The sequence below is a fragment of the Salmo trutta genome, chromosome 20, assembly GCF_901001165.1.
Source record: "Salmo trutta chromosome 20, fSalTru1.1, whole genome shotgun sequence".
Classification (NCBI taxonomy): Eukaryota; Metazoa; Chordata; class Actinopteri; order Salmoniformes; family Salmonidae; genus Salmo; species Salmo trutta.
Window position 1 is genome coordinate 31,020,002 of NC_042976.1, and position 23,187 is coordinate 31,043,188.

A 23,187-nucleotide genomic window follows, 5' to 3' on the forward strand; every position below is an offset into this window, starting at 1 on the left:
AGACCTGGACTAAAGCATCTGCCACTCCTGGACAGTCTGTGGTGCAACGTGGCGTTGGTGGATGGAGCGAGACATGATGTCCCAGATGTGCTCAATTGGATTCAGGTCTGGGCCAGTCCATAGCATCAATGCCTTCCTCTTGCAGGAACTGCTGACACACTCCAGCCACATGAGGTCTAGCATTGTCTTGCATTAGGAGGAACCCAGGGCCAACCGCACCAGCATATGGCCTCACAAGAGGTCTGAGGATCTCATCTCGGTACCTAATGGCAGTCAGGCTACCTCTGGCGAGCACATGGAGGGCTGTGCGGCCCCCCAAAGAAATGCCACCCCACACCATGACTGACCCACCGCCAAACCGTTCATGCTGGAGGATGTTGCAGGCAGCAGAACGTTCTCCATGGCATCTCCAGACTCTGTCACGTGCTCAGTGTGAACCTGCTTTCATCTGTGAAGAGCACAGGGCGCCAGTGGCGAATTTGCCAATCTTGGTGTTCTCTGGCAAATGCCAAACGTCCTGCACGGTGTTGGGCTGTAAGCACAAACCCCACCTGTGGATGTCGAGGCCCTCATACCACCCTCATGGAGTCTGTTTCTGACCGTTTGAGCAGACACATGCACATTTGTGGCCTGCTGGAGGTCATTTTGCAGGGCTCTGGCAGTGCTTCTCCTGCTCCTCCTTGCACAAAGGCGGAGGTAGCGGTCCTGCTGCTGGGTTGTTGCCCTCCTACGGCCTCCTCCACGTCTCCTGATGTACTGGCCTGTCTCCTGGTAGTTCCTCCATGCTCTGGACACTACGCTGACAGACACAGCAAACCTTCTTGCCACAGCTCGCATTGATGTGCCATCCTGGATGACCTGCACTACCTGAGCCACTTGTGTGGGTTGTAGACTCCGTCTCATGCTACCACTAGAGTGAAAGCACCGCCAGCATTCAAAAGTGACCAAAACATCAGCCAGGAAGCATAGGAACTGAGAAGTGGTCTGTGGTCCCCACCTGCAGAAAGCACTCCTTTATTGGGGGTGTCTTGCTAATTGCCTATAATTTCCACCTGTTGTCTATTCCATTTGCACAACAGCATGTGACATTTATTGTCAATCAGTGTTGCTTCCTAAGTGGACAGTTTGATTTCACAGAAGTGTGATTGACTTGGAGTTACATTGTGTTGTTTAAGTGGTCCCTTTATTTTTTTGAGCAGTGTAGTTCAGAACTTTTGTAAAACAGCAGTTGTCTTCCCTGTGGCTCAGTGGGTGAGCATGGTGTGTGCAACGCCAGGGTTGTGGGTTCGATTCCCACAGTGGGGCCAGTACAAAAAAAAAAAAAAATGTATGCATTCACTACTGTAAGTCGCTCTGGATAAGAGCGTCTGCTAAATGTCAAAAATGTACAAAAAAAATGTTAAAAAATATATGGCAAAATAGAAATCAAACTGGATGTGTATCAGAGATAGATGGGAGGGGTTGATGGTAGCTGAAGGATGGGATTAAAGAAAATATTTTACGGACACTATGTATAAGTTGGAAGTAGAAGCCTAAGTGTTGTTCATTACTTTACTCCAATTAGGAGAGAGGTGGTAAAGGTTAGGGGAAAATATCTAGTTTTATTTATTAAGTACCAGTCAAAAGACACCTACTCATTCCAGGGTTTTATCTTTATTTTTACTATTTTCAAACATTGTAGAATAGTGAAGACATGAAAACACACATGGAATCATGTGTTAAATCAAAATGTATTTTATATTTGAGATTCTTCAAAGTAATCCACCCTTTAAGTTGATGACAGCTTTGCACACTCCTTGCATTCTCTCAACCAGCTTCATGAGATGGTCACCTGGACTGCATTTCAATTAATAGGTGTGGTTGTTAAAAAGTTAATTTGTGGAATTTCTTTCCTTAATGCATTTGAGCCAATAAGCTGTGTTGTGACAAGGTAGGGGTGGTATACAGAAGATAACCCTATTTGGTAAAAGACCAAGTCCATATTATGGCAAGTACAGCCCAAATAATCAAAGAGTAACAACAGTCCCTCATTACCTTAAGACATGAAGGTCTGTCAATGCAGAACATTAACAGTTTCTTCAAGGGCTGATGAAACTGGCTCTCATGAGGCCCGCCACAGAAAAGGAAGACCCAGAGTTACCTCTGCTGCAGAGGATACGTTTATTAAGAGTTAACTGCACCTCAGATTGTAGCCCAAATAAATGCTTCACAGAGTTCAAGTAACAGACATCTCACATCAACTGTTTAGAGGAGTGAGTAGGTGTGTCCATGCATAAAATCAGGCCTTCATGGTCAAATTTCTGAAAAGAAACCAGTACTAAAGGACACCAATAATAAAGAAGAGACTTGTTTGGGCCAAGAAACTCGAGCAATGGACATTAGACAAGTGGAAATTTGTCCTTTGGTCTGATTAGTCCAAATGTGAGCTATTGTCTTTGTAATACGCAGAGTAGGTGAACGGATGATCTCCGCATGTGTGGTTCCCACTGTGAAGCATGGAGGAAGAGGTGTCATGGTGCTTTGCTGGTGACACTGTCAGTGATTTATTTAGAATTCAAGGCACACTTAACCAGCATGGCCACCACAGCATTCTTCAGCGATATGCCATCCCATTTAGTTTGCGCTTAGTGGGAATATAATTTGTTTTTCAACAGGACAATGACCCAACACACCTCCAGGCTGTTTGACCAAGAAGGAAAGTGATGGAGTGCTGCATCAGATGACCTGGCCTCCACAATCACCTGATCTCAACCCAATTGAGATGGTTTGGGATGAGTTGAAAGGGAGAGTGAAGGAAAAGCAGCCAACAAGTGCTCAGCATATGTGGGAACTCCTTCAAGACTGTTGGAAAAGCATTCCAGGTGAAGCTGGTTGAGAGAATGCCAAGAGTGCAAAGCTGTCATCAAGGTAAGGGTGGCTACTTTGAAGAATCTAAAATATATATTTTGATTGTTTAACACTTTTGTTTACTACATGATTCCATGTGCTATTTCCTAGATGATGTCTTCATTATTATTCTACAATAAAAATTAAAAAATACACACCCCCCCAAATAGTACAAATAAAGTAAAACCCTTGAATGAGTAGGCGTGTCCAAACTTGACTGGTACTGTACATTATTTTTTACATTGGTGAAGCTACAAAGTCCCTTTTCTGGCAAGTGGAAAAGCCAGCCTCCTCTTCTTTGACAATTGTATCTACTATATATAATATGAACACGTTGGTAATATAAGATTAGGTTATGTGTTTGGTATTATGATAAGGTAAGAAGCGGAACAACTTTTTTCAAAAACCATCGAGAAATCAAATGATAAATATATGGCTGAATAATACACCTTTAAAAGTGAGGTAAGGTGAATTGAAACTTTGAGGGCTGTAATTTATCTGGCAGTGCTCATCTTTTCAGGGCTGACCTGGCTTCTCTTATGGCTGCCGTAGCTCTCTGTAGCTCCCCTTGCTTCTTCTTAAACGCTGAACAAAGGATGGAGAATACATTTGATTTATATTTGCATCATTTTAGTTGTTTAAAGGCACACGAAGTGCATGTAGAGCAACTTACAGAGCATACAACAAACAATGGGTCTGGGCTACAAAAATATGAATACAGGCTTCACAAGCTTTGAAAATAAGAAGCTTACCATTTGCACAACGCTATAAAAACTCCTATAACCCTGTTATTAATCCACTAATTCTCACCTCTCTTCTGCTGTGAAAGCATCTTTGATAATTTTCCAGAGGCCTCAATCACTCTCAGAGAGAGATCATAATCTGTGAAGGAAGACAGAGAACAAAAACATACGAAAGAAAATAAATGAAGCCTGCAATTCTGATTATATTCTCCTAACAGTGTTCAATTGGTGACGGTTTTATTTAATATACCAGCCGACCCCCCCCAGCCGTTCCACTCACCCTCCTGACTGGCCTGATCTGACAGGATCCTCTTGGAGATGCCGACCATGTCAGAGATGAAGGTGGTGAAGATGGACTCTGTACAGCCTGCTTCGTTACACCTCCTCCAGAACACCCTGCTGGCTGCATTGCCGGAGCCAGAACCACCAGGTGAACCCGGGGCCTCCAGGCCTTGCCAGGGGACACTGGGAGACAGAGTGTGGAGAGGGAGATGGAGAGGACACTGCTGCGCTGGTGATATTGAGTGGACCAGAGTGGACGGACGAGCAGTCAGGTGAGTGGACAGGCGAGATGGGATCATGAGCAGGCCCAGGTGAGTGAGAGCTGTCGTGTGGTGAACCAGGTGAGTGCGGAACAGAACCTTGACAAGACGCAGAGAGGATAGAGAGAACAGAGGGAGCGAGACGATAGAACTCAACTATTTGATTGAGTTTTTCCCTTCCTGGCTAGTAGGGAGGGATTGTATGTAAGAATTTAGTCAAATGAAAAGTGAGCGTGCAGGTGAGAGGAGCTGTATCTACCTATGGCCCCAGAGGGTTCTTCAGATGCAACACACAGCATCACTGGCAGCAAAAGACTCTGGGGACCCAGCATCCTGGAGAGATCAAATCAAATGATATGTCGCATTCTTCAAAAACAACAGCTGTTGACTAACAGTGAAATGCTTACTTATGAGTCCTTTTCCCAACAATGCAGGGTTAAAGATAAAGATTTTTAAAAATACAAATAGAAACAGTGACACAAGGAATAAATACACAGTTGAATAACGAGTAGAAATAACCATGGCTATGTACAGGAGTACCAGTACCGAGTCAATGTGCAGGGGTATGAGGTAATAACATGGCTATGTACAGGGAGTACCAGTACCGAGTCAATGTGCAGGGGTATGAGGTAATAACATGGCTATGTACAGGGAGTACCAGTACCGAGTCAATGTGCAGGGGTATGAGGTAATAACATGGCTATGTACAGGGAGTACCAGTACCGAGTCAATGTGCAGGGGTATGAGGTAATAACATGGCTATGTACAGGGAGTACCAGTACCGAGTCAATGTGCAGGGGTACGAGGTAATAACATGGCTATGTACAGGGGAGTACCAGTACCGAGTCAATGTGCAGGGGTAAGAGGTAATAACATGTCTATGTAACGGGATAGTAGTACCGAGTACCGAGTCAATGTGCAGGGGTATGACTAGGTAATAACATGGCTATGTACAGGGAGTACCAGTACCGAGTCAATGTGCAGGGGTACGAGTAATAAATGGCTATGTACAGGGAGTACCAGTACCGAGTCAATGTGCAGGGGTATGAGGTAATAACATGGCTATGTACAGGGAGTACCAGTACCGAGTCAATGTGCAGGGGTATGAGGTAATAACCTGGCTATGTACAGGGAGTCCCAGTACCGATGTCAATGTGCAGGGGTACGAGGTAATAACATGGCTATGTACAGGGAAGTACCAGTACCGAGTCAAATGTGCAGGGGTACGAGGTTAATAACAGTGTCTATGTACAGGGAGTACCAGTTACCGAGTCACTGTGCAGGGTACGATGGTAATAACATGTCTATGTACAGGGAGTACCAGTACCGAGTCAATGTGCAGGGGTACGAGGTAATAACATGGCTATGTACAGGGAGTACCAGTACCGAGTCAATGTGCAGGGGTACGAGGTAATAACATGGCTATGTACAGGGAGTACCAGTACCGAGTCAATGTGCAGGGTACGAGGGTAATAACATGGCTATGTACAGGGAGTACCAGTACCCGAGTCAATGTGCAGGGGTACGAGGTAATAACATGGCTATGTACAGGGAGTACCAGTACCGAGTCAATGTGCAGGGGTACGAGGTAATAACATGGCTATGTACCGAGTAACCAGTACCAGAGTCATGTGCAGGGGTACGAGGTAATAACATGGCTATGTACAGGGAGTACCAGTACCGAGTCAATGTGCAGGGGTACGAGGTAATAACATGGCTATGTACAGGGAGTACCAGTACCGAGTCAATGTGCAGGGGTACGAGGTAATAACATGGCTATGTACAGGGAGTACCAGTACCGAGTCAATGTGCAGGGGTATGAGGTAATAACATGGCTATGTACAGGGAGTACCAGTACCGAGTCAATGTGCAGGGGTATGAGGTAGATATGTACATATAGGTAGGGTTAAAGTGATAGATGGACAGTAGCAGCAGCGTATGTGGTGAGTGTGTGTGGCGTCAGTATGCATATGTTATGTTTATGTAGACTGTGTGTGTGTGAGAGTAGAGTCCAGTGTGTATGTGTGTGCGTGTGAGAGAGAGTAGAGTCCAGTGTGTGTGAGAGTAGAATCCAGTGTGTGTGTGTGGGTGTGTGTGTGTGTGTGTGTGTGTGTGTATATAGAGTCCAGTGTCTGTGTGAGTAGAGTCCAGTGTGTGTGAGTAGAGTCCAGTGTGTGTGTGTGTAGAGGCCTGTGTGTGTGTGTGTGCATAGAGTGCAAAAAAAAGGCCAGTGAAGGTAGTCTGAGTAGCCATTTGATTAGTTATTTAGCAGTCTTGTAAAGTAGCCTCATGGCTTGAGGATAGGTGTTCAGGGTCCTGTTGGTTCCAGACTTGGTGCACTGGTACCGTTACCGTGCAGTAGCAGACAGAACAGTCTATGGCTTTGGTGGATGGGCTTTCCTCTGACACCACCTGGTATAGAGGTCCTGGATGGCAGGGAGCTTGGCCCCAGTGATGTACTGGGCCGTACTCACCAACCTCTGTATCACCTTATGGTTGAATCAATGGTTTAGGACCAGTATAGAGATACAGTAATGCCACAGGAGAAGTATTGGACAAGAGTAGTCAGAGAAATAAAGCCATGTACTAACTCACTGAGTCGATGGATGTAGAGTCCCCATCTTCAGGTGCTGGCTGATTTCCTAAGGAAAATGAGTTGGTTTGATATCATTAGGTTTGATATTAAACATCCTGGTAATGTGGTGTGTAATGTGTGTCCTGACATGTTTTACCTGTGGTGGAAGCTATGGGGGTCTCAGCATGATTACTGTGAAGTAAGAGAGCAAAATGAATCATCGTGTCACTGTACGCTACAGAGGCAGGCAACTGTCTCCCTCCTTCCCTTTTTAGAACATTTGGCCGACACAGGAAACGCCCCAACACTGAAATGATAACATGCTATTTGAACAACCTTGACAGAGAGCCTCGGTAGGTAAAGAAATTAGTCAGAATAAACCAATAAACCTCCAAATGACCTTCAATGCCATACAACACTCCTTCCATGGCCTCCAACTGCTTTTAAAAACTAAGTGCATGCTCTTCACCGATTGCTGCCCGCACCCACCCGCTCGACTAGCATCACTACTCTGGACGGTTCTGACCAGAATATGTGGACAACTACAAATACCTAGGTGTCTGGCTAGACTGTAAACTCTCCTTCCAGACTCACATTAAGCATCTCCAATCCAAATTAAATCTAGAATCGGCTTCCTATGTCGCAACAAAGCCTCCTTCACTCATGCTACCAAACATAACCCTTGTAAAACTGAAGCTGGAGTCTTATCTCCCTCACTAACTTTAGCATCAGCTGTCAGAGCAGTTTACTGATCACTGTACACAGTCCATCTGTAAATAGCCCACCCATCTACCTCATCCCATATTGTTATTATTAAATTTTTTGCAACCCCAGTATCTCTACTTGCACATCATCATCTGCACATCTATCACTCCAGTGTTAATGATACATTTTATTTATTTAGCCTCTATGGACTATTTATTGCCTTACCTCCCTAATGTCTCTACATTTGCACACAGTATACAGATTTTTATATTGTGTTATTGACTGTATGTTTGTTTATCCCATGTGTAACTCTTGTTTTGTGGCACTGCTTTGCTTTATCTTGGCCAGGTCACAGTTGTAAATGAGAACTTGTTCTCAACTGGCCTACCTGGTTAAAAAATTTTAAAAAATTATTAAAAAAAACATGCATTGAAAGTAGTTGAACTGAAACTAGATAAGAGCACTATCACCATTACCTGTGTTCAGAGTTGACACGGCCTTCTAGATTGGACTCCAGAGGGGAAAACTCCATATCAATCCTATTCACATCTCCATCTGTTACAGAACCACCAATCAATGCAATGTGTCACTCATGTCTTTGTATAAAACTTTATTTAAAAAATGATCAAGGTGATGAAAAAGGAGGCTACAGGAACAATAAAGCAACCTGAGTCTGAGGAGTTATCCAGTATCCTCCTGTGTTTGGACTTTCTTGATGATGTGACTTTCTGTCTGACAAAAAAATTGAGAATGTGCGCAGTGTTCAGAAAATAGTCCCCAAAGAATCCAGTCCATATTATGAATGAGAGACACACATTTACTGAACTGTTTGTCAGCAAAGAATATAGATAAAGCAGCATGAACTCCACCCTGAGAACAGAGCAGGTCAGCTGGACAGAATCAAAGAACCAGACCACCCTACGACATGCATACCTCAATTCCATACTTACTTCCTAGAGAAGCTCAACCGTCTCTGTTTCAAAAGCAAAGAGATTATGATTCACTATATTTTCATATGATTACATGAACATATTAAGTGACTTTCTTTACTGCAGAAGATATGCATCTATTTTTAAAAGCTAAAATATACACACACCTTGGGTTTGTGTCTGCCGTTGGTTTTCAGGCGTGTTGGAGTCACTCTTGCAAGATGAGGGTCCTGACAATTAAAATGAAAACATATCCGAAACATACTTCTGTAAATGATGCATCTGATCTACAGAGAAGACCTTTGTGTAACACACAACCAAAGGAAGAGTCTGTTGGTGTGAGTCAGTGGAGACAAAATTACTTACCATTCAGCTCTTTCTGCAAAGACAGTGGTTTATGCTTTTCACAATACAACCTGTGACAGAGGCATTCCAAGCTTTTACAACAACATAATAAATCACCCTTGCTGACATCAATGATAGAAATGAATGAGCAAAGCTATTGGTTTTGGAATAAAAGACTCCTCATACTCACTTGAAAATGCCACTGTCGATGTGTTCTAGACTGATGCTCTTCTTCTTTTCACAGATGAGACAAAAGTGCTGCAATTGGGAATGAATATTGATTAACTTTAGGTTACATTATTTTAGGTTATAAACTCAGCAAAAAAAGAAACACTGTGTCACTGCGTTTATTTTCAGCAAACTTAAAATGTGTAAATTTGTATGAACATAAGATTCAACAGACATGTGACTAACAGAAATGGTATAATGTGTCACCGAACAAAGGGCGGGTCAAAATCAAAAGTAACAGTCAGTATCTAGTGTGGCCACCAGCTGCATTAAGTACTGCAGGCATCTCCTCCTCATGGACTGCACCAGATTTGCCAGTTCTTGTTGTGAGATGTTACCCCACTCTTCCACCAAGGCACCTGCAAGTTCCCAGACATTTCTGGGGGGGAATGGCCCTAGCCCTCCGATCCAACAGGTCCCAGGCGTGCTCAATGGGATTGAGATCCGGGCTCTTCGCTGGCCATGGCAGAACACTGATATTCCTGTCTTGCAGGAAATCACTCACAGAACGAGCAGTATGGCTGGTGGCATTGTCATGCTGGAGGGTCACGTCAGGATGAGCCTGCAGGAAGGGTACCACATGAGGGAGGAGGATGTCTTCCCTGTAACGCACAGCGTTGAGATTGCCTGCAATGACAGCATCATCGGACTGAGCTTGTTGTGACACACCGCCCCAGACCATGACAGACCCTCCACCTCCAAATCGATCCCGCTCCAGAGTACAGGCTTCTGTGTAATGCTCATTCTTCGACGATAAACGCGGATCCGACCATCACCCCTGGTGAGACAAAACCGCGACTCGTCAGTGAAGAGCACCTTTGCCAGTCCTGTCTGGTCCAGCGACGGTGGGTTTGCGCCCATAGGCGACTTTGCTGCCTTACAACAGGCCTACAAGCCCTCTGTCCGCAATAGGCTGGACTATCTGAGCACTGATGGAGGGATTGTGCATTCCTGGTGTAACTCGGGCAGTTGTTGTTGCCATCCTGTACCTGTCCCGCAGGTGTGATGTTCGGATGTACCGATCCTCTGCAGGTGTTGTTACACGTGGTCTGCCACTGCGAGGACGATCAGCTGTCCGTCCTGTCTCCCTGTAGCGCTGTCTTAGGCGTCTTACAGTACAGACATTGCAATGTATTTCCCTGGCCACATCTGCAGTCCTCATGCCTCCTTGCAGCATGCTTAAGGCACGTTCACGTAGATGAGCAGGGAGCCTGGGCATCTTTCTTTTGGTGTTTTTCCAGAGTCAGACAGGCCTCTTTAGTGTCCTAAGTTTTCATAACTGTGACCGTAATTGCCTACCGTCTGTAAGCTGTTAGTGTCCTAACGACCGTTCCACAGGTGCATGTTCATTAATTGTTTATGGTTCATTGAACAAGCATGAGAAACCGTGTTTAAACCCTTTTACAATGAAGATCTGTGAAGTTATTTGGATTTTTACGAATTATCTTTGAAAGACAGGGTTCTGAAAAAGGGACATCTCTTTTTTGCTGAGTTTAGTATTACACTACAGGACCATTATTTGGAGGGAGAAACGTGATTTGTATTCATTTCTGAGCCTTCAGCTAGATGATGTTGTTCAATGATGACCAGAAGACTGGAATAGTGACCAGCTAATCAATCCCACATAGGCCTAGCTATTAACTATCCATTTTCATAAATGACCTGGGTGCGTGTTATTCATTTCTTACATTACACTGTAGTCAGTGGCATACAGACCTTGGATGACGTTTCTCCATTGTTGTTCTTCTCTGTGTCTGAATCACCGTTGCAGGACAAAGCTGTACCATTGGATGCTGTGTTGAGACAAAAACAATCCTCAAGAACAAGTCAAAGTAACACCTCATTAACTTATAGTGGGTGTTTGTGTACCAAGCCAGGAAGATTTGCCCTGATGGACTAACAGCTATTTAATAAACTAAACACATCCAGATGGGTATTGGGATGGACAATTAATTGATTCCTGCTGTAGGCTTGGGTTGTATACTGTGGTATTTCTATAGGCACCGTACATTTTCTCCAGCTCAGGGTTACAGCTGTCTATTTGGTTTGCTAGCTATAGGTGGCCATCTTGCAAGATCAAGCTTCTTGGCTACAGCAGAGACAATCAATCCCCTCCTGGATCAAGTGTGAATAGCCTTTTGAGATAATTGTACAACTTTATGCGCTGGGTTGTCTGCCCTTGCATTTAGTTTATTTTCGCTTGCGCTTGTTAGCTTTTCATTTAGTTTAAGAAATAGCGCCCCTTGTGGGCACAGCTGGAAATACCATATTCCCCAGTATGGTACAGGAGAATGGTATTGAAGGTATGGAAATCTGGATACCACTCAACCCTAGCCTACAGGCATGAATCAGATGGATACATAAAACTAACCAGCAGCCACCTTACCTGCTAACTCTGGATTATGCTTCTGACAGTACACCCTGTAACAAACACAAAGACACGGTCATAGAGACCCAGTCAATAACATGTTCATTAACTTTATCAATTAAAATTGGTCAGTTGAGACCCATTGTCCTTTACAATGAAGTTCAAAAATATTGTTTAGGAAGAAAAGGCGTTATGCCTTGCACTCACGTATACTTCCCTGCAATACGGTCTTCGACGTTGTGGGCCCCGTCTCCCACAGCACAGGGGTAATGGTAGGACTTTTGACAGCATTTCACACACACCCCCGTGGCACCCTTCCTCTTACACTTGTAGCAACTCTGGGGGGGAGAAATACAGTTTGCTTGTACAGTGACATTAGACCAACAAAGCCATCAGACATTACTGAAACATAACACACACACACACTACTTAATTAGTTCAAACTATGTTCAAACCATGATAGTGTTTGACTTAATTTGTTCAAACAACTAAGGAAAACATGAAAATAACCTCACCAGTCGGTTTCCCCTCCTCATCTCATTCTGGACATCTTTTACAGTGAAACCAAACAAGTCGTCAAGCTCTGGCGAGTTCTGGCAAATAATCCCAGATGAATAAAGCTGCAATTCAAACACATGGAAGAGTTCAAGGGGCAATCTGGGATTCAAACACCAAATGGCAGCCCCAACAGTTTTATTTGATAAATATTATGTAACCAATCAAATTCATAGATGGAGCTATGGATGCATGGACTGGCCATTCATGGGATCAAAATTATAGTTTTAACCATGTTTTGAATATATACAGTTTGTTTATAAACAAAGAAATACAATGTTATTTTGGGTTGTGATGGGGTAAGATATACCTCATAAGGCATGTCAATTATATTATCATAATAGGAAAATCAGTGTCCCCAAACGAACTGCATTCAGGATTTAAATGGGAAAGGAAACGACAAAGCCTTTCATATAAGGTAAGGTGTCCTTCTGTAGTGTTCACTCCCTTTGAGTCAATAGACCAGGGGTTCTCAAACTTTGAGTCCAGGGAACCCTTTCATGATATCAAATTCTTCAGGGACCCCCTCATAAATCAGAACACAACTCAAGTGAGATAAATAGCATACAAGAAGTTCTACTATGACTGTCAGTGCAAGGCCGGAGGAACCAAGTCTCGGGCCCTGGGAAGGATCCTTTTAAAGGCCCATCTCTTGGCATTGTAGAGGAATTATTGCCGTTTAAGCTAATTTCCTGCAATTCTACACATTTTGTCATGGGGCAGAGAAAACTATTCAGTTTTAAAACTTACATTACAGTGCATTTATGTAAAAAAAATACAATAACCTTTGGGGAATACAAGAATAATTGAGCTGTCAAATCAATAATTGGTGAAGTGCTGTGGATACCAATATCCCTGTGCGCATCCCGGGCCCATGTTGCCCAGGGTTAATAACATCAATTGTATATTAATAATATTACATTGTATAACTCTAAACTTATTCCTAAAATCCCTTTGCCAAAATTCGTTTAATCTGTTAGTAATATTATGATTTTTTTAAATGCAGTACCTCGAGTCCGAAAACCCCACTTTGAGAACCCCTGGCTGCAATAGACAAATCATAACACTAGGTAGGGTCAGAGCCCCACTGTTAACCACATGCTGTTGTCTACTAAATCTGCAAATTGCATTGACTCGTTTTAGTTCCTTCCAAAAAATTATCGTGGCTAGCCTAGCAGCACCAAAATATTCCACCAAAGCAAAAGTACAGTTCACGGCAGAGCTTTTCGAATCTTACCAAGCAGTTCTGATGAGCGGTGACGGAATCTTTCGTCGATAGCGGTCCAGTTGTCAGATTTTCCTCGGAACCTTTACAAAGTACGCATCGTATTTCCCCACCATGACGCTCGGGACCCATTCTCCCTGCGTTGTTGTCTTTAGCAATTTGACAGAAAAACACAGAGTGCTAGAAATGTAAGTATGAGCGGATCGCGCTAACCTCCGTCCGTTCGCACCTTCGAATTGTTGTTCGTTTCTACACTAATACAGAAATCACACGATATGAATCAGATAGTAGGGCCCGCCTGACTCAGTATTTGGTCAGAATGGTCAACGTTTCGTAACGTCATTTCCGACTAGGCAAAAACAATCATCCTGCTTCTGCTTCTATGGTATAATGGCTTCCGCATACATTACATGTGTATTCCGCCACCTAATGTGCGGGTGAATAACAAAGATCCCAAAAAATGAAAATATTTGGGTAAAATAAATAAAATATCGTACCAACTACCAACATTTTTTATTACTAAACAAAATCAACCTGCTTTTCTGTAAAAAAATAAATAATAATAATTCTAATCAGGTCCCAACACAGGCTCAGAAGCCTCTTCTGAGAGTGGGACATTTCCAAGCGACAAAAGTCCGTACTGCTTCTGCTGTAAAGTCTTGGAGCCCCAAAAACGTATCGGCTGCAGATATAATGATATCTAGCTTCTTAGACACTTGTGCTGTACAATTAATCACTGTGGCTATAAATGCCACAAAATCCACCCTCTTCACAATGATTGTTTCGAGATCACCTGATTGACTTAAAACAATAGCAACTGGTTGCAATGTATCCACTGCCATATCTTCAACGCTGTTGTCTCTTGCCCCTTCGACCCTCTTCACCGCCTCCAAATAGGAGACCTGCTGCACAGCCCTGATCCTAGACACCTTTACCTCCTTCACCCTAACAGCACTCAATGAAGTCCGGAGTATGATCCCCACAACAGCTGCAACATTTTCCATTCACAGATTATTCAATATCATACTTCTCCTGTCTGCAAGCATTTGACACATGATCATATCCTTTACAATTTCCACACTGTAATGGTTTGAACACAGCATACCTCACATATCCAAGCTTCACATATTCAGGTAGAGTTACTCAAACAACAATAATATCGACAGGCTTTTCTCCTTCCATCCATTTACCATACAGGTCAGGCGACGTGCACTGACCAATCCTGGGATTTTCTGACTAAGGTACTCATCATCTACATTACCATTCAAAAGTTTGGGGTCACTTAGAAATGTCCTTGTTTTTGAAAGAAAAGCACCTTTTTCTGCCCATTAAAATAACATAATCTATCAGAAATACAGTGTAGACATTGTTAATGTTGTAAATGACTATTGTAGCTGGAAACGGCATATTTTTAATGGAATATCTACATAGGCGTACAGAGGCCCATTATCAGCAACCATCACTCCTGTGTTCCAATGGCACGTTGTGTTAGCTAATCCAAGTTTATCATTTTAAAAGGCTAATTGATCATTAGAAAACCCTATTGCAATTATGTTAGCACAGCTGAAAACAGTTGTTCTGAATAAAGAGGCAATAAAACTGGCCTTTAGATTAGTTGAGTATCTGGAGCATCAGCATTTATGGGTTCGAATACAGGCTCAAAATGGCCAGAAACAAATAACTTTATTCTGAAACTCGTCAGTCTATTCTTGTTCTGAGAAATGAAGGCTATTCCATGCGAGAAATTGCCAAGAAACTGAAGATCTCTTACAACGCTGTGTACTACTCCCTTCACAGAACAGCGCAAACTAGCTCTAACCAGAACAGAAAGAGGAGTGGGAGGCCCTGGTGCACAACTGAGTAAGAGGACAAGTACATTAGAGTGTCTAGTTTGAGAAACAGACTTCTCACAAGTCCTCAACTGGCAGCTTCATTAAATAGTACCTGCAAAACACCAGTCTCAAAGTCAACAGTGAAGAGGCGACTCTGGGATGCTGGCCTTCTAGGCAGAGTTGCAAAGAAAAAGCCATATCTCAGACTGGCCAATAAAAATAAAAGATTAAGGTGGGCAAAAGAACAGACACTGGACAGAGGAACTCTGCCTAGAATGCCAGCATCCCGGAGTCGCCTCTTCACTGTTGGCGTTGAGACGTGATAGCCCGCGAATATGACTCATAGCAGGTAGCCGACGGTAGTCTAGTGGTTAGAGTGTTGGGCCAGTAACCGAAAGGTTGCAAGATTGAATCCCTGAGCTGACAAGGTAAAGCTCTGTCTTTCTGCCCCTGAACAACTGTTCCTAGGCTGTCATTGAAAATAAGAAATTTGATCTGAATATATAATCAATTTAAAAGGATTTGTGTTAGCAGTCTTTTCGTCTTAAATTTCCCCTGAGCCATGGATTGGTGTTATTTCTTGTTTTTGGTACTAGGCTGTGTCTCATTTCTTTGGCTGCGTCTCCTGTCTCTGCCTGTGTCTTAAATCTTCATACTTTTCCCATAGTGTGCACTGGGACGCTTTCTCGCATGGATTTAAACTCTCTCTAGCCAATGATTACACCATTCATATAACCAGGAACCAATATCCGAGGTGAGTACTTAGAAAGACAAATTACATATGATATGCCTACATTTAAAATGCATATGGGGGCACTATGGGCAGAGCAAGATGTGATTGGGCCTACAATGACCAAAAAAGGTTGAGAACGACTGGACTAGACAAGTATTAGATGGAACATTATAACAATCCCAGCAATAATCATCCATTAGCCAAGATGCCCAATATATTCATGTCCCATGCTTGTTGAAGCCAAAATATGTGTCATCACCTGTCTCTGGAGCCATTTCAGACTACTTAATGTCTATGCGAAGCACAACTTCCTACCCATAACTGTCTTTAGATTCCATATAAGAAAATAATTGAGTGTAAGCAAAGTAGCTCCACTAGTCATGCATTATGTTAGATACCTATGTGTCCTATGTATCAGATCATTTAAATGTAATTCATATTAATCTTCATTTAGAATAAATCAAACTTAATGGTCATTGTCTTGTTTTTCTTTACAGATGCCATCTTTTAGAAGAAAAAGAGCCACGCTGGTTTACAGAGACCTGACTAGAGGCATGATAGTGTGTACACCCCTGCCATCAACTTGGATCAGTGAGAAAGTTGCTCTCTTCACTTTTGTTCAACTTAACCAGGCTAGTCCACTCAATAACAATTGTCACCACTCTCTAGGAAGTACTGGAAGAACAGAGCCGGTTCACTCTGCAGCAGAAGTTGTGCCCAGCTGCAGTGATGCACCTCCTCTACCAACATAAAACAAGTAAGGCAGCGGATGTTGAGGCCTGGAAGGGGCTGAGGGAGCTACTCCACCTGCCTGGAGCTGAAATGTCCTCCACCGAAAGCCATCTGCAGTGTGTGTAGAGTTTTGGAGGAGGCTGAGCTATGGCGCTGTGGGGACTGTGGCTCAGATAAATATTTCTGTGCCACCTGTGCTGTGAGAACACACAGCACTCCCAACATTGTCCACCATTTGGAGTTATGGAAGGTAATGTATTTTATGTTATGTCAACAAACCTGTCAACTTCTGGCTTACAAATATTGCTTCCCAGTCAAAAATGTTGATCATGTACATACAATTCAGTTTCTATAATCTGTTACAGTTCCCTGCAGCAGTAAAGTCAATGTGACAAAATCTGTCGTGCCAAGCACCGAATTGATTTAGAATTTTCATACAACTTGAGCAATGAAATATTCCCCTGATAGTGTAGTTTCAAATCTGAAACTACTGTAGTCTGTTCTACAACAGATTTGTGTCTGTCTGTTTTAGTCAGGGCAGTTAATCCCATGTATCCCGGTGGGCCTACGGTGAGAGTGGAGGAGACAAGATGGCCATGACTGTCACAGCAAGTACAACCATCTTCTGATTGTTGTTAATGTTAGAAGTAGGCCTTATTTCAAAATACAAAACTGACATCTGGCCCCTTTACCATCTTGCAAACTGTATCAGAGCATCAAGTGTAGCAGCACCATGCACAGAGACAGTTACTCCCTCCAAGCCATAAGACTGGTGATGAACTGACTCTTTGCTGCTATGGCAACTACTGCACTGTACTTAATATACTCTAGTTATCTACTTATTTCATTGTATTGTGCACACTACACTGTATTCCTGCACAAATTACAACTTTGATTTAGATTTCATTTGATCTATATTACCATAACCCTGTTCGCTCTGTTGTTATGCTGAAAATATGGAGTCGTTTCGAAAGAGACATGCATCGCACCAACATCGGATCTAATGTTTAGTAATTCAACCTAAGAAACGGAATGTCCTCATTTCAGGAAGAGCTCATGACATCTGGCTGTGAGCTGGAACCTGTCACCTTGATCCGCCACAGACTCTGGACTGCCACAAAAATGCACAAAAGAACTGCTCGTACACTAAATGAATTTGGCATTTTGAAAAACAGTCCCGATCTGATGGTAGACACCATATTTGCAGTGCCAGCCTTTCATGCCTATGCTCATGATGCTGACTACCAGGTAACAAATCTTTTTTTCTTTATCATTTATTCTGTTAAACACCACTTCATTGTAGTTGTAGACAGTTACCCTGACAGTATTAAGAAACAGCTAGTTGTAATTTGTTCTAGTCCCTTAATTAATCATCATCACCCATTATGGTTTCTGATTGTACTTTACATTTCAGGCCACTGATGGTACCAGGTATGTGACTGGTAGTGGGCTTGCTGGCGGAGAACAGATGGAGAGATTATGGTCCTACCTTTGAAAATGTGGGTAGATCACAAAAGAGATGACACCGTCTCATGGTGTTGACACCCTCACTGATGCCCTCCTCTACTACGCAGCCAGGGTCAGCGAGAAGCAAGGTATACATGTAGAACTGGAAATCAGTTAAGTATTGAGATGACCCATTGTTCAGGATTGTGTTGATATAATTTGCAAAAAAACCTGCAGATTTTTTAAAAACAATATATGACATGAGTTCACCTTCATATGTTATAGCACCGGCAATAGAACTCTGTCGGCAGAAGGTCCTGAAGGAGGAAACCAAGGCAAAAGAGGAGTTGATGGTGCTGCTAAACAGCATTCCAGGTTAGATTCCATGTGTTTTACTCATAATTTTTGTTTATATGTAATGATTATTTTCAAGAGAGCTTGATAATGTGAAAGAATCCTTTTCATAGCATCACTTTCATATACTTTACATTAAGACAAATCCTTCTACGTTGAGTATTAGAAAGCAGTTTCCATAACCTGATAATGACTTGATATTTGAGTGCATTCATAACAAGCCACCTGCAGACAACTTACAAAATGCAATATTGCGTTTGAGGGTTAGTTTTTCTGATGAAAATAGTTATTTGATGCATGGCCTACTATTTCTAACTGGGAAAATCCCTTTTCCAAACTTGATTTAGGTACATTTTGTGAAGAGGTATGAGGGTTGTGAAGGGTATATGGGTCATTTAATAGTAAAATCATTTAAGGGATCAATACAGTTCTATATTGCTTCCCCAGTATCTGCATGAACCATCAGGCTAAGTGTTTTGGTTGACCCTGCTGGACAGAAAGAGAAGGAGGAATCGGAACACGCTGCATTCAAATTCAGGTCTGAGTTATTCCATTGTAGTGGATCTAATACATATTAGCATTTTACATACATTCATAAGTGTAATACTTTTTTATGACATACTGTGAAAAACTCTCTTGGCTGCTGGCTCTGTCACTTTCAGACATGCGCAGAGCAGACTTGAACCACAGGAGTTCTCTGTAAAGAGAGTCATCCTAAAGGCACAGACACACCCCTTGACTTTCAATTGGCACCGTTGACCTGTATGTATTCTCTCCTGATTGGCTCTGTGGTGCAAAGTCTGGCAGTCTGACTAAAGTGCCAGAGGTATGAGGAGAGACATCCTCCTTTGTATTTATGGGAACAAATATTTCCTAAGACTTTGGATCCTATTCTTGGACAGTTAGAAGACACAATGCATCAATGCAAAAAAAATGTATTACTAATTACTGTCCATGAGTAACCTCAACCTTGTGGGTCTGTGGGTGTTTGGGCCAATAAAGTGGCAACTCAATTCTACCACTTACTAGTCTCTCATGCCCCTATGAACGGGGACACAGGGCAATAGTTTTTAATCTAAACCAGCCCTTTTTTACTGGAGTACACACCCCTAATTGGGGCTCTTTTCTTGACACATAGTAGCAGTTTACTACTAGCAGTTCGAGCTTCTACTTTTGAAAATCCACCTTTCCAGAAATAAGTCTCTTACTGTTGCCGCTTGTTACAGACCCCCCTCAGCCCCCAGCTGCGCCCCGGACACCATATGTGAATGAATTGCCCCCCATTTATCTTCAGAGTTTGTACTGTTAGGTGACCTAAACTGGGATATGCTTAACACCCTGGCCGTCCTACAATCTAAGCTAAATGCCCTCAATCTCACCCAAATTATCATGGAACCTACCAGGTACAACCCGAAATCCGTAAACTCGGGCACCCTCATAGATATCATCCTGACCAACCTGTCCTCTAAATACACCTCTGCTGTCTTCAACCAGGATCTCAGCGATCACTGCCTCATTGCCTGCGTCCGTAATGGGTCCGCAGTCAAACGACCACCCTCATCGCTGTCAAACGCTCCCTAAAACATTTCAGCGAGCAGGCCTTTCTAATCGACCTGGCCCGGGTATCCTGGAAGGATATTGACCTCATCCCGTCAGTAGAGGATGCCAGGTTATTCTTTAAAAGTGCTTTCCTCACCATCTTAAATATCAAATCAAATTTTATTTGTCACATACACATGGTTAGCAGATGTTAATGCGATTGTAGCAAAATGCTTGTGCTTCTAGTTCCAACCATGCAGTAATATCTAACAAGTAATCTAACCTAACAATTTCACAACAACTAACTTTTACCCTCAAGTGTAAAGGAATGAATAAGAATATTTACATCAAAATATATGAATGAGCGATGGCCAAACGGCATAGGCAAGATGCAGTAGATGGTATAGAGTACAGTATATACATATGAGATGAGTAATGTAGGGTATGTAAACATTATATAAAGTGGCATTGTTTAAAGTGGCTAGTGATACATTTATTACATCAATTTATCATTATTAAAGTGGCTAGAGATGAGTCAGTATGATGGCAGCAGCCCCTCAATGTTAGTGATGGCTGTTAGTGATGGCTGTCTGATGGCCTTGAGATAGAAGCTGTTTTTCAGTCTCATTCAAGCTGTTTTTCAGTGCCCCCTTCAAAAAATGTACAACCAGGAACAGATATAGCCCTTGGTTCACTCCAGACCTGACTGCCCTTGACCAGCACAAAAACTAGCCTGCATTAGCATTGAATAGCCCCCGCGATATGCAACTTTTCAGGGAAGTTAGGAACCAATGTACACAGGCAGTTAGGAAAGCAAAAGCTATCTTTTTCAAACAGAAATTTGCATCCGTAGCACAAACTCCAAAAAGTTCTGGGACACTGTAAAGTCCATGGAGAATAAGAGCACCTCCTCCCAGCTGCCCACTGCACTGAGGCTAGGAAACACTGTCACCACCGATAAATCTACGATTATCGAGAATTTCAAAAAGCATTTTTCTATGGCTGGCCTTGCTTTCCACCTGGCTACCCCTACCTCGGTCAACAGCTCTGCACCCCCCACAGAAACCTGCCCAAGCCTCCCCCATTTCTCCTTCACCCAAATCCAGATAGCTGATGTTCTGAAAGAGCTGCAAAATCTGGACCCCTACAAATCTAAAATTATCCGCCGCACTTGTTGCAACCCCTATTACTAGCCTGTTCAACCTTTCTTTCGTATCGTCTGAGATCCCCAGATTGGAAAGCTGCCGCGGTCATCCCCCTCTTCAAATGGGGAGACATCTAGACCCAAAAGCCAGCCAAGAACAAACAGATCACGAATCCCACCGTACCTTCTCCGCTATGCAATCTGGTTTCCGAGCTGGTCATGGGTGCACCTCAGCCACGCTCAAGGTCCTAAACGATATCATAATCGCCATCGACAAAAGACAAAACTGTGCAGCCATATCCATCGACCTGGCCAAGGCTTTCGACTCTGTCAATCACCCATCTTATCGGCAGATTCAACAGCCTTGGTTTCTCAAATGACTGCCTCGCCTGGTTCACCAACTACTTCTCAGATAGAGTTCAGTGTGTCAAATGGGAGGGCCTGTTGTCCGGACCTCTGCCAGTCTCTATGGGGGTGCCACAGGGTTCAATTCTCGGGCCGACTCTTTTCTCTGTATACGTCAATGATGTCGGTATTGCGGCTGGTGATTCTCTGATTCACCTCTATGTAGACGACACCATTCTGGCCCTTCTTTGGACACTGTGTTAACTAACCTCCAGACAAGCTTCAATGCCATAAAACTTTCCTTCCGTGGCCTCCAACTGCTCTTAAATGCAAGTAAAACTAAATGCATGCTCTTCAATCGACTGCTGCCCGCATCTGCCCACCCGCCTAGAATCACTACACTGGATGGTTCTAACTTAGAATATGTGGACAACTACAAATACCTCGGTGTCTGGTTAGACTGTAAACTCTCCTTCCAGACTCATATTAAGCATCTCCAATCCAAAATTAAATCTAGAATCGGCTTCCTATTTCACAACAAAGCATCCTTCACTCATGCTGCCAAGCATACCCTCGTAAAACTGACTATCCTACTGATCCTTGACTTCGGCGATGTCATTTACAAAATAGCCTCCAACACTCTACTCAGCAAATTGGATACAGTCTATCACAGTGCCATCTGTTTCGTCACCAAAGCCCCATATACTACTGATAAGGTAATTATATGTTTAAGGTAATGACTAAAAGTATTCCACCCTGTTACTGTATAATGGAGTGAAATGTATTTGAATCATAAGACTGAATTCTCTAAATGTGTGTGCGTAGGACAAGTTAAGACTTTACTATTTAGCAATATAGGCGAGACAGTGTGTGCAGAGGAAAACAGGAACTTGTGACCACTGTGAAACTGATAACAGGAAAGAGGTCTCCCATCCCAGGGAGGGGAGAAACCATTTGGCTTGCAGTAGATTATGTAACATGTTGCAGGATATGATAAGCAATGTATGTGATGGAGAAGACTTGTAAATAAGCATTGACAGTGTTAAAGTAGAGGAGGGACATTTATAAGGGGTATGACATATGGTATGACCAAATGTGAGGTATAAAAGGCTATGTGTTGTATTATTGGGAGAGCTCTCTGAATAAAGAACTAACCTTTTGCAGAATTCTGGGACTTTGTCTAATTCTTCTATTAACCAGGGCCTTACAACCTCTGGAGAATTGGTCAAAGATATAGTGATTGTTATTATCATCACTGGGATTGAAAATTCTCGTGACAACTAACCACCACTGCGACCTGTATGCTCTCGTTGGCTGGCCCTCGCTTCATATTCGTCGCCAAACCTACTGGAACGCTCTACATTTATTCACTCTGTGATAGGGTTGGATCCTATATGCTACTTTTATTATTGTCCTGTAAATGGTTCAGTGGCTATAATTTAGGCTGTGTGTAGAATGGGGCATAAAGGAAATTACCTCTACTAATAAATTACTGCTAGATTATAGTGATAAGGAAAACAGCATACACATTTGCTTGTGTATTCATTTGCCTATAACTAATCATAATTCCATTATTTTTACATAAAAAAGAGAATACTTCAAAATGAGAAGATCCTGCCATGGAAAAGACGACTGGGCAGACATAAAGTGGAAAGGAGGGGAAATAACTCACACCATGCAGCAGGACACCTTCAGCTGTGGGGTCTTTGTAATGCAGGTTCGATAGTTATATTTTCAATAATGAATGGTTATCTGTTATGTGACAATTAGGTCAAAAACTCTATTTTATTTTTTGGTGTAGATGGCCAAGGAAGTTGCACAGAACTTCCCCAGCCCTCCCAAATTGATATGGAACCTTCAAAAACACATGGAGCAACTGCCAAAAGAAATGGCTGAGGATGTAGTAAAAATGTCTGGTATGTAATGATATTTAATTCAAAGTAAATGTAAATTCTTTATTT

At 42.7% G+C, this 23,187-nt stretch overlaps 7 long non-coding RNA genes across 7 annotated transcripts; 2 read left to right on the plus strand and 5 right to left on the minus strand.

Moving 5' to 3' along the window:
* Nucleotides 1-3,426: 3,426 nt before the first annotated feature.
* LOC115155843 (uncharacterized) lies at nucleotides 3,427-4,064 on the minus strand. Its single transcript, XR_003868145.1, has 3 exons — nucleotides 3,910-4,064; nucleotides 3,697-3,768; nucleotides 3,427-3,471 (listed from the first exon to the last, which is right to left on the minus strand). It is a non-coding gene; the product is annotated as an uncharacterized LOC115155843 (long non-coding RNA).
* Nucleotides 4,065-6,763: 2,699 nt separating this feature from the next.
* LOC115155844 (uncharacterized) lies at nucleotides 6,764-8,510 on the minus strand. The gene is made up of 5 exons (XR_003868146.1): nucleotides 8,402-8,510; nucleotides 8,119-8,183; nucleotides 7,928-8,006; nucleotides 6,904-6,938; nucleotides 6,764-6,813 (listed from the first exon to the last, which is right to left on the minus strand). It is a non-coding gene; the product is annotated as an uncharacterized LOC115155844 (long non-coding RNA).
* Nucleotides 8,511-8,553: 43 nt separating this feature from the next.
* Nucleotides 8,554-8,955, minus strand: LOC115155847 (uncharacterized). The gene is made up of 3 exons (XR_003868150.1): nucleotides 8,916-8,955; nucleotides 8,747-8,796; nucleotides 8,554-8,610 (listed from the first exon to the last, which is right to left on the minus strand). It is a non-coding gene; the product is annotated as an uncharacterized LOC115155847 (long non-coding RNA).
* Nucleotides 8,956-8,957: 2 nt separating this feature from the next.
* On the minus strand, nucleotides 8,958-11,621 carry LOC115155845 (uncharacterized). Its single transcript, XR_003868148.1, has 4 exons — nucleotides 11,529-11,621; nucleotides 11,340-11,374; nucleotides 10,670-10,746; nucleotides 8,958-8,983 (listed from the first exon to the last, which is right to left on the minus strand). It is a non-coding gene; the product is annotated as an uncharacterized LOC115155845 (long non-coding RNA).
* Nucleotides 11,622-11,624: 3 nt separating this feature from the next.
* LOC115155846 (uncharacterized) lies at nucleotides 11,625-13,445 on the minus strand. The gene is made up of 3 exons (XR_003868149.1): nucleotides 13,114-13,445; nucleotides 11,837-11,941; nucleotides 11,625-11,659 (listed from the first exon to the last, which is right to left on the minus strand). It is a non-coding gene; the product is annotated as an uncharacterized LOC115155846 (long non-coding RNA).
* Nucleotides 13,217-17,197, plus strand: LOC115155848 (uncharacterized). The gene is made up of 6 exons (XR_003868151.1): nucleotides 13,217-13,289; nucleotides 14,299-14,342; nucleotides 15,601-15,687; nucleotides 16,164-16,257; nucleotides 16,336-16,648; nucleotides 16,931-17,197. It is a non-coding gene; the product is annotated as an uncharacterized LOC115155848 (long non-coding RNA).
* A 2-nt stretch (nucleotides 17,198-17,199) lies between these two features.
* Nucleotides 17,200-18,219, plus strand: LOC115155849 (uncharacterized). Its single transcript, XR_003868152.1, has 3 exons — nucleotides 17,200-17,646; nucleotides 17,813-18,017; nucleotides 18,130-18,219. It is a non-coding gene; the product is annotated as an uncharacterized LOC115155849 (long non-coding RNA).
* Nucleotides 18,220-23,187: the final 4,968 nt, after the last annotated feature.